Here is a 16,839-nt window from a genome sequence, read left to right as displayed (position 1 = left end):
CTAATTTACAACTTCCACCTGGAGAGCTTCCCGCCGGCCATGAGGCACGCTCTGGCGTTCCCCTGCCGAGTAGCCTCTGGAAGCCCAGACCTCCCCTCTTTGGGCTTTTTCCTAGGATGAGAGGTGCTTCCCATGAGGCTTCCTCACCTCGCAGCTTCTGCCCCCATCCTCCTGCCCTGGGCAGCTGAGCAGGAGCTTGTCCCAGGGGCGAGCAGCACCCTCCTGCCAGACCCTCTTGAGCACCAGGGTCAGTCCTTAGGCAAAGCCCTGAGGTGATTTTCCTTTGGCACATGGACTCAAAGGCTCCTTAGTGAGGGAGGAGGGGAGGCGCAAAGAGCGTTTTTGGAGCAGATGGAGAATAATGGTGCCCCTGTCTGACACTGGCACTTGAACCACTGACACAAGGAGCAGTTCAGCTCCTTACCTCTCCCAGCCCACATTTGCAGCCTGCTCACTGCACAACAGGGAACCTGGCTGTGTGGTTCCATGGTGGAAACTTCATTGGCAGTGGGGTTTTCCTAAACAGAAAAAAAATAATGGATACAACCTTTTTACTTTCCTTCTACTGCATCACACAAATCTATCAGGTCCTGTCTTGATGCTGTCCCCAGGAAGCCCGCTTGTCAGAGGCTGCTGAGCTGGAAAGAAAGAACCTGTGTCTTGCATTTAGTTTATTGCCTCAGGGGCTATGCGTTGGCTTCAATCACCTCTGCTTCCTCTCCCCTTCCTTTCCCACCCCCTTTGAAAGAAAAACCGGTAACACTGCAAAGCAAGAGACAAAAATTCTGGCTGCATTGGGCAACAGGGGGGATGAAGACACTTGGGGGGGAGCCTCAGGGCTCGGGCTTTTTGCCAGGGGAAATGTGAATGGTTCTTGTAAGACAGAAGTGCTGGGTGATGGGGTTCTGCCATGTGAGACGGGTCATCACAGCCGATCGGACCGAAGGTCTGCCTGGCCCATACCTACTCTGGCAGTCCAGGTAGTTTGGGCAAAAAATATAAAAGATGGATCCTGCATAGAACAGTTTTGCCCCAAAACACTCCCAGTTTCCAGCTATGAGCAATGCAGGGACTTCTAGGCCAAATGCTGCATGCAGCATTGCACTTAATAGACACGTATAAACTACCTGTGGTGAATTTGTGTAGTGGCATTTTGAGTCCATTTGTTCTTCTGACCTTCACGACATCCTGTGGCAATATGTTCCACAGCTTAATTATGTGTGAGTGAAAAAAGTGTTTCCTGTTTGTTTTCTAAATTGCCTGAAAGCATCCCTGGCTAATCCATCATCCTGATACTGCGGGAAGGTGAGCAATGGGCCCTGCTTTGACTTGTCTATACTGCCTGCGAGTTTATAGACTTCTGTCCTGTCACCTGCCTCTGTTCCAGGCTGAGGCATCTGAGGTCTATTTAGCTCCTTCGGTAGGAGGTGGTGGGTACCATACATCCTCCCTGATACCCAGGCCTGGACCTTCTGTAGCCCTATAGTGCCTTTTCTGAGGTGAATGCATGCCAGAAGCTGTCCTTTTTTTGGCTGAATCAAGAATGTATCAGAGCTGCTGCAGATTCCCAGGTGTGTGTTTTGGTGCCTAAAAACGAGGTTGGATGTTTATGATGGTATTCTCCATCCTCGCAGAGAGCAGGAGGAGATGACAGGAGCAGAGCTGTAGCCACAACTGCACTGAGCTTTCAACCTTCCCCTGGGAGAGGGGAGACGGGATCAAAGGGACTCACTGGTTTTTGCAGTTGATGTCCCAGCTTCAAAACTCTGTGTGTTGCGTGTGTGATGTTCTTTTCTTGTACCTGAGCTCTGCAGTTTGGACTCAAGAACACTGACAAGATATTTCATGCTGTTTCAAGTAAGGTGCCCCCATTTCTTGAAAACAGCACTTTCAAGGTAATTTGCGGATCGGTGTTTCTCTCCTGTGTGCTGTCTGGGTCTAGAGTGTCTGTGTCTCTCTCCAAGTGCACCTAAACCACTTTTCTGGCCCTCTCAGGAAATGCCCTTCCGTTTGTAGCTGCAGATAGCAATGTAAGCAGCTCTTGATTCTATCACGTCCCCCTACTAAGCTCTGCATAGGACTGCAGGAGCAGCTGACCCTAAGGTTTGCTATAGGCATCTAGACACTTGCTGGAAGCTAGCGCCCAAAAAAGATTACAAAATCCCATTAGGAAATATGTCACATCTTTCCTCTGATTCCCAAGTGCTCATGCTGCCCTAGAGCAGGTCCCTACACACAGGCAGAGGCACATGGCCGAGGAGCTGGGCTGAGCTCAGGTGAGCTGGCTCCTGCCCTTGGGCTCTGCCCTCCTGCACAGACCCCTCTCCCGGAGCTGGTTTGTCCTCTGCCTGCTGCCTTTCCCTCACTTAATGCTGCTGTACAATCCTCACCAGGCAGCGCAGGGTCTGCCGGTGTCCAGAGCTCTGCTCACTTGCAGCCTCTGCGAGGGACCCCTTTTCCTGCCATTAGGCAGCGTGTGGAGCAAAACAATGGGTGGGTAACAAAGGGACATTATCATTCACAGGAGCGCAGACAGAGGTCCCTCAGCTGCCCCATGATCGCCCAACGTGCCTGCTGGTGCTTCCTGCTGCCTCCAGCCCGTGTTGCAGCCTCCCCTTCTTCCTCAGCTCTCCTGACCCCAGTGTGGAGGGGACCCTTCAGAGGGACATCGGGGAACCCAGCCCTTCCTCAAGAGACACGTGTTCTCCACTGGAAGAAATGTTTGGCTGCCTTATCAAGTCCATAGCTCTAACTCTTCTACTGCATTTCTACATGATAAAGTAGGATTGCTCTGCTGACAGGGCAGGCAACGTGGCTGTGCTTCTGTGGCGTAAACCAGTGTGTTGTATGCAGGTACATGATGAGGACCAGCAGCATGAAGTGCTGCAGGTGTTCAGTCCTGTCCCCAGACACTTGCTGAGGCCTGAAAAACAACCAGAAATGGGTGAGGAAAGAGTCACAGTGGAGAAAAGTTGGTTTGGGTGCTTTTTTTTCCCTTGTTGTACCTGCCCTGTCCCCTTTACACATTCCCCTGGTCCCATTCCTTCCCCAGGAGACCACCAGCACTTGGGGCTGATATCAAGCACGAAAATAGGTACACTCAGCTCCCATGCAAAGCTGGAGAGAGCAAAGTGTGTTGCTCGGTGCGTGTCCTATCTTCGCGGTGCTGGGAGTGAGGGGAGGCAGCAGATGGCACTCGAGCATAAGCTGAGCGTCCTGCCACCGACAGCTGATCAGCAAGTCTGAATTATTCTTGCCTGAACAGTGCAAAAGAAGAGTAGCTATTCAGGCTCTCAGTCCTTGAGAGAAGACCTATAATCTTGAGCCATAAGATGCGTCTATAGGCCCTTGATTTACATGCTTTGGATGTTCCTTGCTGCTCGCAGGTCCAGATTGTATCTCTGCTTGCGCAGGTTTGTCCTTACACAGTGTTCTGGACTTGAGATGATAAAGAAAAAGTGTTCCTTTTCACTTGCAGAGACTGACCCCGAATTTGCTTGATTTTTTCTTCTGTGATTGTGGTGTGCCTTTCCTTGCAGAGCTACCCCAGTGCACAGAAGCAAGATTATTTTTTTTAAAATCAGATAATTTTAGCAAAAATGAAGCAAGCGCATTGTGCTCACACTGAAAAATGGACTTGTAAATGTGGATACTGAAAAACACAGTTCAGTGTGCCTTTTACAAAGAAGCAACATCTGGACAAGTACAAATGGGTCAGGAGAAAACGTTCCTGTTGAGATGCTGCAAATATAGTGCCTGAAGGTGCTTTTATTTTGTTTAATTAGCAATAAATTCAAACCTTATTTTCATATTTCCAAGCCCATTTGTATTTTAGAACCAGATTGCAACCTGAACATATATTATTACTCTGACATAGACAAAACCAGCACTTTCAGGAGCCTTTTTGTAGGCGAATGATGCTATATATCATTACTGTGTTCTTTCTTTGATTTTGAAGACCCAACAAAAATAATTCAGACCTGTTCTCACCACTGAGGGAGAAGGAGGTGAGGACTCACAGGAGCCATATTCTGCCTCTCCCAATTTGTCTGAGAAGCCCTGTGCTCAGGCACTGCGAGCCAGGCAGGACCGCTGGCTGCCACGGGCAATGCTGCCTGCAAGTCGAGTGGCATGGTGCTGCCCCTTGTAAGCAGACAGAGAGGTGTCCATAGAGACCCATCATACAAGCGAAGGTTCAGACATTGCCAGTATAAAGTCATGTGGAACAAACAAAGTCAGCGCTGCCGTGCTGGTTTGTCCCGGCTGCTTCCTCAGCCCAGGATTTAAAATACATGTTGAATACTGACTGTAACTGGTCACTTTTGTATTTGGAACCATATCTTGGCACCTGATAAAAACAGTGCACTCCCAGTGCCCTCTCCTTTTCCTTTTCTCTCTCCTCCTGAAGGCAGCGAGCACCATGTACATCTGGTTGGACAGACCTCGTGAGCTTTGTGCTAACAGGCACAGAGTGGCAAACTGGAAGATAAATCATCTCGCAAAATAAGGAGAATGGCCCTTGCGCCATTCTGAGTCAGAACGTGGGAACCTGTGGTGGTGTTCACGCAGACACACGTATGTGAGGGCACCTTTTCCCTCCTGCAGTGCTCTATGCTGCTCCAGTCCCCGTGAGTTTCTAATTTTCCTCCCTTAGCTGCCTTTGTTTAAGGCAAACTTGTATTCCCAGTGACGCTTTTGAAGCCTGTGGGATGGGGGCTCACAGTGCATGCTGGGCATGCCCAGAGGTCCCCCTGGTTGAAGAGCTTTGGCTCCTCTCAGTCTCGCAGGGGATGGTCCCCTTGGTGTCCTGCGGCTGTGGCTGCCACTTGCAGGGTTGTCACTACGCCGCAGGGCTGGCAGTTTACAAGGGCAGCTGAGCTTTCAAGCATATAACCCCAATCCCAGATTCAGATCACGCTTGTCCTCTTCTGGACCCTTGGGCCAGTGGCAGCTGAGCTGGGACGAGACCCCCTGAGGTGTGCAGGCTCCAGCAGCCACAGTCTGTTCCTGGCTCTGCTGCTCGCTTGGGTCTTGACCTCGAGTGAGACACCTGGTTTTGCCCCGGAATGGTGAAGCAGCGCTTGCCTCCTTATATGCTGAACAGCCCAGCCTCAGCCGTATGGGCCTGGACTCGCCTCCTCCTGAAAACTGAGAAAAACCTACTTTTGAGCCCCCAGCTTTATCGTATGAGAGACCCACATAAATACATCATAAATACATGGATTTTTCTCGGCAGCTTGACCTCTTCGGCAGTGTTCTTGTTCTGCAGTGAAGAGGTGCCCCCTTTCTTCCTCTTGTCTGACTCCTGTGTAATAGAAGGGCTAAATGCTTATTACTTCTTTGTAGCCTTTTCCAGTTGCCAATCAGACATGTCTGGTTTGGGGTTTTGTTTTGTTTCTTTGTCGCTGTGACTATGCAGGATGCTCTATCTCGCAGTAATTACTGTTCCATCATTGTCTTGGCACAAAAACATCTGCTGTCTCCCTGCGATCTCCACTTCTCCCATTTCTTCTGAGAATTTCATGGATCATGATGACCTTCTATTTTCCGTAACATCTCATGCATCTCAGTGTACACAGCTGTCTCTTCTGTGTTTCCCTGTCTCTCCATCTACCTCTTTTTTTCCTATCAGCATCTCCAATGCATTCAGAATTTCAGCTCATCTGCTTATCAAATCAATATCTCACTTGCCATCTCCTCTGCGTCACAACCGCTGTAAACACAGCACCTTTGCACCTAACTGCTCGGGCTGCTTTCTCCTCTGAGCACAATTTGTCTTCAAGCTTGTGTCTAAAGTCTTTGTTTTTCTCATTTAACATTTTAAAGTTAATTTTCTCAGCCTTTTTGTTTTGACTACGTTGTACGCTCTGGCTGTCTGGGTTTGAGGTCCATCCGTGCCACTGCTCCTCTTGAGCGGGCAGGCCGCGACGTGCCGCAGGGTGGATGGAGGATGTTGCCATTCAAGGTGAAGTCGCTGCTGGCTGCTAGTGACAAACTACAGCCAAGTTAGAGTGTGGTGAGGAGAGGAGCTGCGCTGTGCGCGGGGCCGGAGGGAGGGGGCTGGTACCGCTCAGTAGAGGCAGTGAAGGGGCTGGAGAAATATGGGTTTGAGTACTGGTTTTGTGTGACCTTGTTTAAAGAGCATGGGGTCCATGAGTGTGATGAACAGAGATACTTCAGTTTTTATTCCATTCTGGCACCTTTTATTACTAGGACTTTACTGGTATGCCTATTCTCTTAAAAAATATTAATAAAAAATCAGTCCTATATCTGCTGCAGCTGGACTAATAAAACTCTCAAGTATGACAGGACCTTAAATCTCTTTGCTTTGTTCCCTGTCTGTAAAACGTGCATCCCAGTGCTCCACCTCCCACTCCCGTGTCTCGCTTGTCTCCCTGCCGTGCTCCCAATGGCAGGACCCCCCATCCTGCTGCTCCTCTGTACAGCTCCCGGCACCGCAGCCACCCAGCGTGCTAGGTGATGCTGTAGCAAAACTAATCCTGAGAATAGTAAAGGTGGTTTTTTTTTTTCACCCTTTTTAAAATTTTATTCAACCTCAACCCATGGTCTTTATACATCTGAGCTAGGAATGTCCTAGTCTTGAAAGGCTTTCCAGAAGTTTGGCACCTGGAAGGTGTGACTGAGAAATGGCTCTTTTTATGTTGACAGAAAAGAGGGGTGTTGGTAAAGAGCAGAAAGCAGGGTGGAGATTAATGAATCATGCAATGACTTCTTAGATGGAGAGAAATAACACTGCATGCATCACAGTTTTTTCCTCTTTCAGGAGTATAGCTTTTTATGTAGAGACGGCTTGCATACTTTTTTATCAGACATGCATTATATGTGGATACTTGTATATAAGTAAAGCTGTAAAATCATAGATTAAGGGATCTATTAATCCAAAAAGAGTTATCTGTCTGTCAGAGTGCATAATGACTATCTGGTTCAGAGGAAAAATGCTCCTATGAAGATGTAAAGCAATGTGTTTGGTAAAGATTCAGCACTCCACGTCCTTGTCCAGGCAAAGCTGCCAGACCGTTACCGACAGTCTTGGGAGGTCCTGGCAAAACTGACTGGCTGCTCGTAGGCAGGTGTGTAATGGGAACGGTTACACAATTTGAGGGTGGGATTTGGGGGACCAACCCAAGTGCTAAGAGGGCAGTTTAACCAACTGTCCAATGTCCTGCATCTCCTGCAGGAGTCTTTGCTCCCTCTTCTGATGCAAGATACACTTGCAGTGTTAGGCACACTGCAGTAGGCACAGGTAGGACAAGCCCTACAAACCCAAAATTCACTTGGGAGCCAGGTTACCTGTGCACTATCCAGTGCTTCATCCCACCTTTAGTTTTGCTCTTGAACTGGCTAAACGTCTCCTGTGCAAGCAGATGCCTGCCTGGCAGGATGGCGGCGCTTGCATGGACCCAGCTGGAATTACCTGTAAGCGGGCAGAGCTGCAACTGCCTTGGCATGGAGGGATGCTGCGGTGTGGGTGGCATCTCCAGTCCTTCAGAGGTTCCTCAGAAGGTTAACGCCAGCCAGCGTGTAGCACAGGATGATAGTTGGCTTGCTGGCAAAACCAGGTATCCCCCACAAAGAAACTGCTGGAGCTGGTTTCTGCCCCCACCTCCTCCATGGCTGTGGCACCTGTTTCTTAGGCAAATTGCTTAACCACTCTGTGCATCTCTTAAGTGGGCACAATGATAGCAGACACTTTTTGCCAGTACTTTTGTCTCTGTAAAGGAAAAAGTGCTGCAGAAAAGCACAGCGGCAGCCTAGCTCCAAAGCGGGGGCTCAGGTGTTGGGTCAAGGGTTGAACTGGCATGGGCCAAACCAGAGCAAAACAAATGGAAATCAGATAGGGAATAAACGTTATAGGAGATAGTCTCTGTCACTTCATGTACGCCAATGACTTTGAAATAATTGGCTATTTCTTGGGCATATCCAGATGTGCTAAACTGTTCTCCCTGTTCCCTTTTGTATACTTGCGATCTTTCAGAGACCTGATTGTCCACTTCTCCCTCCCCCTTTACCCCTTGAGTCCCCCCTCCCCCCGATTTCTACTGGAGTTTGTATTTTTCCCCCAACAATGTCTCGGAAGAATCACAAATGTGTAATATGTGTCCCAACGCTTCTATTTTAATGGCGTGAAGCAAACCACATCAGCACAGGCAATTTCACATTCAACACATTATTGCTATTTAAAGCGCAGAGGTATAAAAATGATTGGCAATCCAGCTCTCCCAGAAATCGCAGGCTGCTGCTGGCTGCCAGATTGTGATTTTTTAATATTGGCTGCTCTGTGCAGTTGTTCCCTCACCTTTGACTTGCAGATTTCCCAACGTTGAAATAGCAAAATCATTTTTGGTTGCAACAGGCACATTGCTTGCTGCTGAAAAGAAGTAATTATCATTAAATATATACATGTATGTATATACACGGGCACATCGATACATACAGCGCTGAGTGGCTGGTCAGTTTTTCCAGCTGAGCAACCTTTTGCATTTCCCCAGCTTTGCAAATATGTTTTACCTGAGCTTCTGGGTTTTGGAGGGGTGTGGGGGTGGATGGACAGGTGAGATATTATTTTGTCTCTCTGTTATCATTATAGGAGAGGGAGGGCAAGTGGGCTTCATCCCGGAGATGGTGATATATGAGGGCTCGTGATTTTCTTTTTCTCAGGGCTCTAATAGAGATCTCTCACTGAGCCGAAAGGTGTTAGTTGTGCCAGTGCAGTTTACATAAATATGTTGCTCTGGGTTAATGTACACTCTGATTAAAGATGAGACCTTCATGAATTTCTATTTAAGGCAACCTTACCTTGGTTACATCAGGTATGAAGTGACCAAAAAATAGCCATTCTTAGATGGAAATAAGACTTTGTCTTTACTGGAAATAATGCCCCTGGAGTTTTTTTTTATATATGCCATATAAAATCTAGTGAATACAACATAGGTGGGTCATTTTTTGCTGATGTTGCTTTCTGAGGTCTCTACTCCATGCCCTGCCTCTACGTGCCCTGTGGCTGGTTGCATGAAGGAAGGCAGGAACATCCTCCTCCTCATGTCTGCTCAAGGAGCTTTGCAGGGAGAAGGCGCTGCTACAGGCTGCTGGGACAGATAGAGGAGCAATCGGGGCATGCCTCGTCCTTTCATCCTGCTGTCTTCCTTGCACGGACTGATGGTAATGTGGGGGAAGAGCCATTTGTGGTGGCGTGGTCCAGGCTGGGACGTGGGCGATACCTTAGGGGAGGCAGCAGTGTGCCTCTGGCGGGGACGGGTCTCCCCGGCTTTGCTGGGGGTCGACAACGTGGTGCAGGAACGACAGGGCTTGTGCCTCCCTTTCCATCGCTGCAGGCTCAAACGTCAGCTCTTCACTGAGGAGATTTGCCCGAAGGGTGGTGTTGCTCCAGTCCCAGTGACTTTCCTGGGGTGCCCGTGGAGGGGAGTCCCTGCCTCCCACGAGCAGTTTGCTCGCAGCAGCTGTGCTCGCTGCCCGGCAGGGGTGTCTGCCGCTGGCAGAGCTGGAACGGAGCTAACTCACTTAGCACAGTGACATTAATCCGCAGGCCTTTCTCTTTTCTAAAAATACCTTTTCCCGCTTGGTCCCCACAAGCAGCAGAGGAGACACCGTGCTGAATCTGCTGGCTCCAGGGGGGATTTCCTCACCCTACCCGTAGCTCTCAGTTCCCCAACACCTCGCTGTCCCTCTCTGTGCTGGGCCATGCTTGCTGGAGCCATTTGTGCTGTGGTTAACAGTGCTGGGACACGCATGGGGTTCCTGCCCTGCAGCCCAAGTTGTCTTTTTGGGACTGGGCGAGCAGTTCCCCACTTGCTGCCGGCCCCAGCACCTCTGCACCTTGCAGTGCCGGTTGCTGTCTTGATGCTAGTTATGTTGGTCTTGTTAAAACAATCAATTGTTGGTGTGACCAGAGCCACTCTGTGTGCGCTCTGACCTGCCGCTGTGTTCGGGGCTTGTCTGCCGGGGATGGTGAAGCAGGCAGGATGTGTGGTTGGGACTCGCCGTCGAGGGCTGTGCCGGGGCTGCGGGGAGAGCTGCAAGCTCCGATTGGCTTCTGGGCTGGGAAAGGACTAATCTTTTAGGTGATCTTGGAGAAATCTTGGTATCTTGCAAAAATGCAAACCACGCAAAGCCCTGGCAAAAGGCTGCTTTTGGAGCCAGTGAGCCGGTGGCAGCACTTTGTCACCATATTTACACTTCTACTGGCCCAACGAGAAGCATTTGGCTCTCCTCCACTTGCAGAAGGGATTAGCTACTTCATAACATCCAGACAAGATAATCTCTCCAATTTTGCCTGGAAGAAGTCCCTGACAAAGAGCAGCAAAGCTACAATAATGCCAGATGAAACAGTAATTGAGTTTGCCTTCTTATTACTTTCTCGGCTAAGTTTGTGTTGGTTTTAATTTTTTGTCGCTGTTGTTGCTGATACGGAACAGCTAAATATTGTCCCTGTATTGATTCTAACCAGCAGCGTTATATCTGTGGTAAACCACAGTGACAGAAGGAGGTGAGCAAAAAGGGTGGGGAAGGGTAACTAAAAAGTTTTTTAAACTTCCATGCATTTTAAAAAAAGAAAAGACTTTACAAGAGATAAAGCTTTGATAATTGTTACTGCCCACCACCTGCTCCCTCAGGTGACTTGTATTAACAGTGGGATTGCAATCATACTTGTGTCAAACAGATGCACGGGGCTGTCACACAGGGATGCCACGCAGGGAAGGGACACATCATGGTCCTCGTGCCAGTGCAGAAGCCCTTTGCTCCCCAGTGCCCCTTGGTTGCGTGGTGAGGGGTAGCCCTGGTGCAGGAACTGGAGGAACAATGCTCGAGACAGGAAGGAAGGGCATCGGCAAGGTAAAATTGTGATTGCCTTGATGTGTCTCAATATTTCAAAGGCAGCACCTGACACAGAATTGAGGCCTTCAGCCTCTAGACTATGGTTCCTCTCCTTCATGGGGTATTTCCAGGACTTTTTTTCCAGACCTGATGTGACAATACAGTAAATGGAAAGTGGACGGATATAAACTCAACATCCCGATCCACCACATAGTCGAAGTATTTTGAGGGGTCCAGTATGTGTCAGATGGTTCTCTGTTACACGTCGGGCTGGGCACCATGCATCTCTGTGCTGCTCTAACTGTGTGCGTGGTGTGCTCCCACCGTGAGAAAATTGATGCAAAGAGAAATGGATTGGCACAGACATGCCAAAATCCCTACTCTTTTTCAGTCTTCAGTAACTCTCTGTGCCGGGCTGGAAATTCAGAGGAGGATGAGAAACTCTCAAGGGCAAACATGGGATATGTGGGCAGTTGCACCCCGAGTTAAAAAACAAAGGCAGAGATCTGAAAGGGATATAAGCACTAAGGCTTCAGGGCTTTCTCCCCTAAGGTGAGGAATTTTGTGCCTCTATGGACAGCAGCATTACTCCACTGCTGCCCTCTGAACCTCCCACACACAGGACAGCGAGCCGTGCAGATCCGTATCTTCATCTGCGGTGGCAGCTCCTGCATTTCCCTCTGGTCCGTCCCCCTGTGCGATGCGGGGCACAGTCTGCAATGGATCTTGGAGACGCTCTGTACTAAAATGAAAGCCAAATGGATGAAAAATCAAAGAACTTGGGAAACAACTCTCTCTAGCTTTTGGAGACATTTAGTCTTGCTGTATTTATCCCTCTGGCCACCAGGAGGTGACTCAAATGCAGTAAGCCACCCCTCACTTTCATAACAAAAAGCTTTGTGCGCTTTGCTGATCTGATAGCTACACTGACAAGCGATACGCACACCGCAGGAGGAGTGTGTTTGAAGGGAAAGGTTCAGAAATTTGTCTCCAAAATAGCGTGATGGGCTGCTGTGACTAAACTTTCAGGTTGGATTTCTTCATCAGATTATATTTAAAGTAGTCTGCTGAGTAGCTTTGTTGTTGTCTGTTTACCTGGATGATGGTTTTATGAGAAATCCCACAGACACCTGGAAGCATGCGGCGAGCCCTCGGTGCTTGCAATGCTTCCTCTGCACAGGTGAGGAAGATGCTTCCAGCGAGACAGAGTCGTGCCAGGGTTTGCTCCCAAAGAGAGACCAGCAGCAGCAGAAATGGGGTCTGTCCCATGCAGTTTGTGTTCGTTTGGTGTCTTTCAAAGCAGATGCAGAACAGAGAGTAGCACTGCGGGGCTGTCCCTGGACCAGCCCCACCTCTGCTCGGTGTGAGCTCCAGCAGTGCCTCTGCACTGGGGGAAGAGGGCAGAGGAGCAAAGCCCTGGCAAGGGAGGAGGCACAGAGGTGATGCTCACCCTTCCCATCTGCAGCATCTCCCCTGCCCAGACCTGGCCTCTCCTGCCCATGCTGCCTGCTTAGGGATGCTCGGGGCGGGGGGAGAGACTTTCAGGCTGGGCAGGTGTTGGTGGTGGCTGGTGGGGAACTCCCACGTCAGGGCAGACCTGCTGATGTGGAAGAGGTGAAAGTCAGACATGACATTGGTGTCTCTCGTTCCTCTGTCCTGTACACGCAGGCAGTCATGAGCTTAAATATCACACTGTATCTGAGCTCAGGTTGCTGGGTTAGTCCAGATAACAATATTGGGAATCTTGAGTGAAGGACCGCTGGCTTAAACATGGAGATGGAGGCATGTGGGCTCAGACAATGCAAACTTGACTCCTCCTCGGTCCTTTGTGTGCAGGGTTTCCCCACCAGTTAAGGACCACCGAAGGCTTGAGAAGGTCCATGGGAAACACAGCACAAAGAGTTTGGGAGCTGGGTGAGGAATCTGGGTATAAATTAACCCTAGGCTTGTACGTTTTTCTAAATCTTAGCTTCAACCTGCTTTTGACAGCTGGGAGGGATGTCAGGACGTCTGTGGGGCTGCGGTCCCTGCAATACTTGTTCTTTGGATAAACTGCAGGCATCACTCATCTGGGCTGCCAGCATACGCAATATAAAATGTGACGAAACCCTGGGGGGTTTCTGTTGGCTTCAGTTTGTTCCTAAAATCATTTTCACCTTTTAAGTAGCATGGCATGGTAAAGCCTGGGGAATGGCAGCTGTTCTCCTGAGACCTGAAATTGGTGCCACTGGTCCCAGCTGGGTACCCAAAAGGAGATAAAACTGAGTTTCAAAATAAACAGTGCAAGTTTCCAGAAGTTTTTGAAAATCATAAATTAAAATGTACTGCCTGTCCTGAACATGTTCTTGCTGGTGGATGTTCAGGTGGTGAGAGGCTAGCGTTATGTGACGAGTAATGCATCACTGCAGCAATGCTGCTCTGATGATGCATTACACTAATACATCATGAAAGCGACAGAGCTTTAATGATATATTACTCCAAAATGGCCTCAGTCAGGAAGAACAAGTCCAGCAGACTCTGTCCACCCCAGCTAAGTATGGCGCAAATTTTCCAAGTGCTTTTCTTTTCCTTGAAAGAGCATCCTGATAAGAAATAGCGTGAAGAGTAGCCGCTGAGGATCCTGGTGGGCCTCCAGGCATGATTCCCAAATGGCACAGAGATTTTGATTTGGAAAGGTGAAGCTGAAGTGTTCTCAAGTGCCAGCTAAGCAAATGTCACCTTCTGGAGGGCCGACGCGTATTTAGCTTCAGCCTCCTCAAGCAACCTTGCACCAGCTCTGCAGCAACCTTGCACCAGCTCTGCTGGAAACGCTGATGCCTTGGGTCTGTGCATGGCTGGTGGCTCAGCCCAGCGGGCCCCCAACCCAGACAGCACCTGGTCCCGCAAAATCGGGTAAGCAACGTCGCACACAGGAGACATTTGCCAGTACCATGTTATCCCACAAATATTTTAAGGATAACATATGAGCCTGCCATCAGTCTTGTTCTCCAAGCAAAACATGTCATCCTTACTTCCTTTCTCTGCTCGCTAAGTAATAGCCATGTATATTTTTAAAGGGATTGTCCCTTGGATTCTTTTATTTGTCATCTAGTAGCAAAGCTCTAAAGGTCACATTTTTCAAGTTCTTCCCTTGGAGCTTCAAAGACTATACATTTACTTTAAACAAAAAGAAAAGAAAAAAACCCAGCAATTGTAGAAAACCACTCCACACCCACAGACTCGGGAAAGCTCTAAATATCACCGCCAAAGCTCAATGTTCCCAGCTCAGCTTAAGAGCAGCTTGGTTTTGCTTCGCTATAACCAGTTCACAAGTGTATTTACACTTACAAATTGCACATTTGTAGTTGTGCCCGTTCATAAACAAGTTACCAAAACCAAGTGTTAAATCCCTAGTTCTTATTTCAGTTAGTTAAATGTACAACTAACCCTGTGCCAGCCAGGTTTAAACTAACTCAGAAAAGCTTGCACAGACAATCCCGTGGCTGACCTGGGTTTGGATCACTGTTGCTTCAGTAAGTGCAGCTCCGCAGACCTGGCCTGAAGCTCATTCTCCAGCTCCTCACGCGGGGTCTGTGTGCTGCTGGGCTGGAGGACAGGATGGACATGATCTGCATCGGGGTAAATACACACAGTCCTGTTTTGGTTGAATTCGTTAGGGTGTGCATTAATCGTGCCCAGGCTGTGGGGAAAAAAAAAAAAGGGTTGCATGCAATCTGGCACAACGTCTGCTGAGAGACAGTCACGCGTACACAGTGCTTTGAACTAACTTTAACTGGGCAGAGTGGGTTTTGTGCTGGTTTGGTTTTTTGAGACACGAGACTGTAGCGTCTCTGAGCCAACACTGGGAGCTTTCAGCCTGGCTCCCAAAACGGTAGCTGAACTGATTTAAGATGGGTTTTAAAAATCTCCCTCTCCCGGGGTGCAGCAGCCGGTGCCCCGGCTCGCCCCAGCTCCAGGCTCTGCACCCCACATCACCATGCCGTAACGCAAACCGCTGCGGGTGGGATGGCGGGACGTAATCGCAGGGCTGTCGTGTTCAGCCAGAACACACGCAGGGCATCTATGCCAGTTTAATCTGGCTGTGTGCCACCTCCAGGAGGACACACGATACCTAATCTGGCATTAAGTCAGAGGGGAGAGAGACGATGCCTGATCCAGCCTAGAGCCTTCAGTATGAAATTATCCCGTCAGAGTAATTTGAATAAGTATGAAGTGGCAGGGTGACTTTATTACAGGATAGTGTTCCACATGTGATCGCAGCATTTCTTGATTTGATCTCTGGAGTCTGAAGGACAGGTTTGCTGTGTTGTCAGCTGTGGCTTGCAAAGGCTTTTATACACGTTTAAGTGTGAATATTAAGCTGCCGTGTGGCAGATGAATGATGCAGGAAGAGAAACAAGGGGCCCAAAGATCTGGATCTGGCTCAGAAGGACTGAGGGGAGCATTATTATAGATCTTGTCACCCAAAATCCCTTTTGGATCTTACTTTCCTGATGAAGCCTGTTCAAATTATTTGCATAGCTTGACCTTAACATCGATGAAAATTCCAGCTGAACTTTGGCCAAGAAGGGTCAAGTATATCAGAACCAGTTGCTTAATTATGTTCACATCTAAATTGCTGCAGTAGATCTTCACTTCCTCGAAAGTCATTTTCCTCTGCTCTTTAATTTCATAGAACAATATGAAAGACATGAATCTTCATGAAACTACTCTCCTAATGCACCAGAGACTCCACAGTGTTTGCAGCCTTTGCTTTTTATCACAAGAAGACCTGGGGGAGGTTCAAGGTACGATCCTTGCCGTCTTGGCTCAGCAATCACAGAAAGCCAAATAAATAAAGCAGGAAGTCGGCAAAGCCCTGATTCAGCAAAGGCACAAGCACAAGTTCAGCCTTAACCTCTGCTTAAGATGATTTGGAAAAAAAGAGTTAATCTCATGGCTGCCCAAAAGCCACACCAGGAATCCAGGACCTTGACAGTTGGCGCATCAGTGTTTTAAACCTAAGGGGAGAGGATGCTTAAAGATGAAGAATTTCTTTAATACGGACAAAGGATGCTCCCTGGTATGAGGACGTTTCTTGGTAATAACCCAAAGATTGTTTTTTGGTCTGTGGCCAGATGTGGTGGTCTGGCGTTATTTTGGCCAAGGCACAGATGCCCTGAGGGAGGATGACATTCGGGCAGCAGCGTGTGTGGGTGGAGGAGGCTGTCGTGGGGACCCAGCGACTCCTCCTCACTCGCATCCCCTCGCCAGGCTATGGGCTGGGATGCTGGAGTTCCCTGGGCAGCACAGTGAAGGGCTGGAGATCGTGGTGGGGCGTCAGGGCAGCAGCTCAGCGATGGGCTGCCAGTGCTCCCCCGCTCAGCAAGCACTGCCATCATCTGCCCCCAGCACGAATGCGCTGATGACGCCTCTCGGATGTCAGAAGGACTGCGTGATTGGTAAAGGTCAGCATGAATCAAAATAGCCTCCCAGGTGAGAGGTGCAGAGATCTGCCCGTTTTGGGTGCAGCAGTTTCACCGGGCGGCAGGTCGGAGCAAAGGGAGGGAGCGGAGGGGGCCTTCTGCAGAGGCAGGTTTGCAATTTAAACGTGTGCGACACCACACAAGGAGGAAGTGTGATGCTCTCCAAGCCCGAAATCTGCTCAATCTCATGGGCAGGTGTGCAGGGTTGGGCCAGGTGTTGGCGGGGCATGCTCCCGTGAGCCCGGCGCAGCGGGCGAACACCAGCTTCATCTCTCCTGAGCTCTTCGAGCTTATCTGATCTGCGCCTCCGTAATGATGTGGTTAGAATTAAATTATGGTGTTTTAATGTAGTTACAGCTACATTTACCAGGCACATTTCTTCCTGATGTACAATGCTGGAATTCAAGATGCAGCCAGAGGCTGCACATGACTTCTTGTCTCCCAGGCTTGTTGCAGCCTTTCCACATGTGACGCCAGGCCCAGGCTAGAAAGGCAAACTTAGGACTCTGATTCGCATCTG

The sequence above is a fragment of the Phalacrocorax aristotelis genome, chromosome 18 (genome assembly GCF_949628215.1).
Source record: "Phalacrocorax aristotelis chromosome 18, bGulAri2.1, whole genome shotgun sequence".
NCBI classification, from domain to species: Eukaryota; Metazoa; Chordata; class Aves; order Suliformes; family Phalacrocoracidae; genus Phalacrocorax; species Phalacrocorax aristotelis.
Note: the sequence above shows the minus strand (reverse complement) of the source record.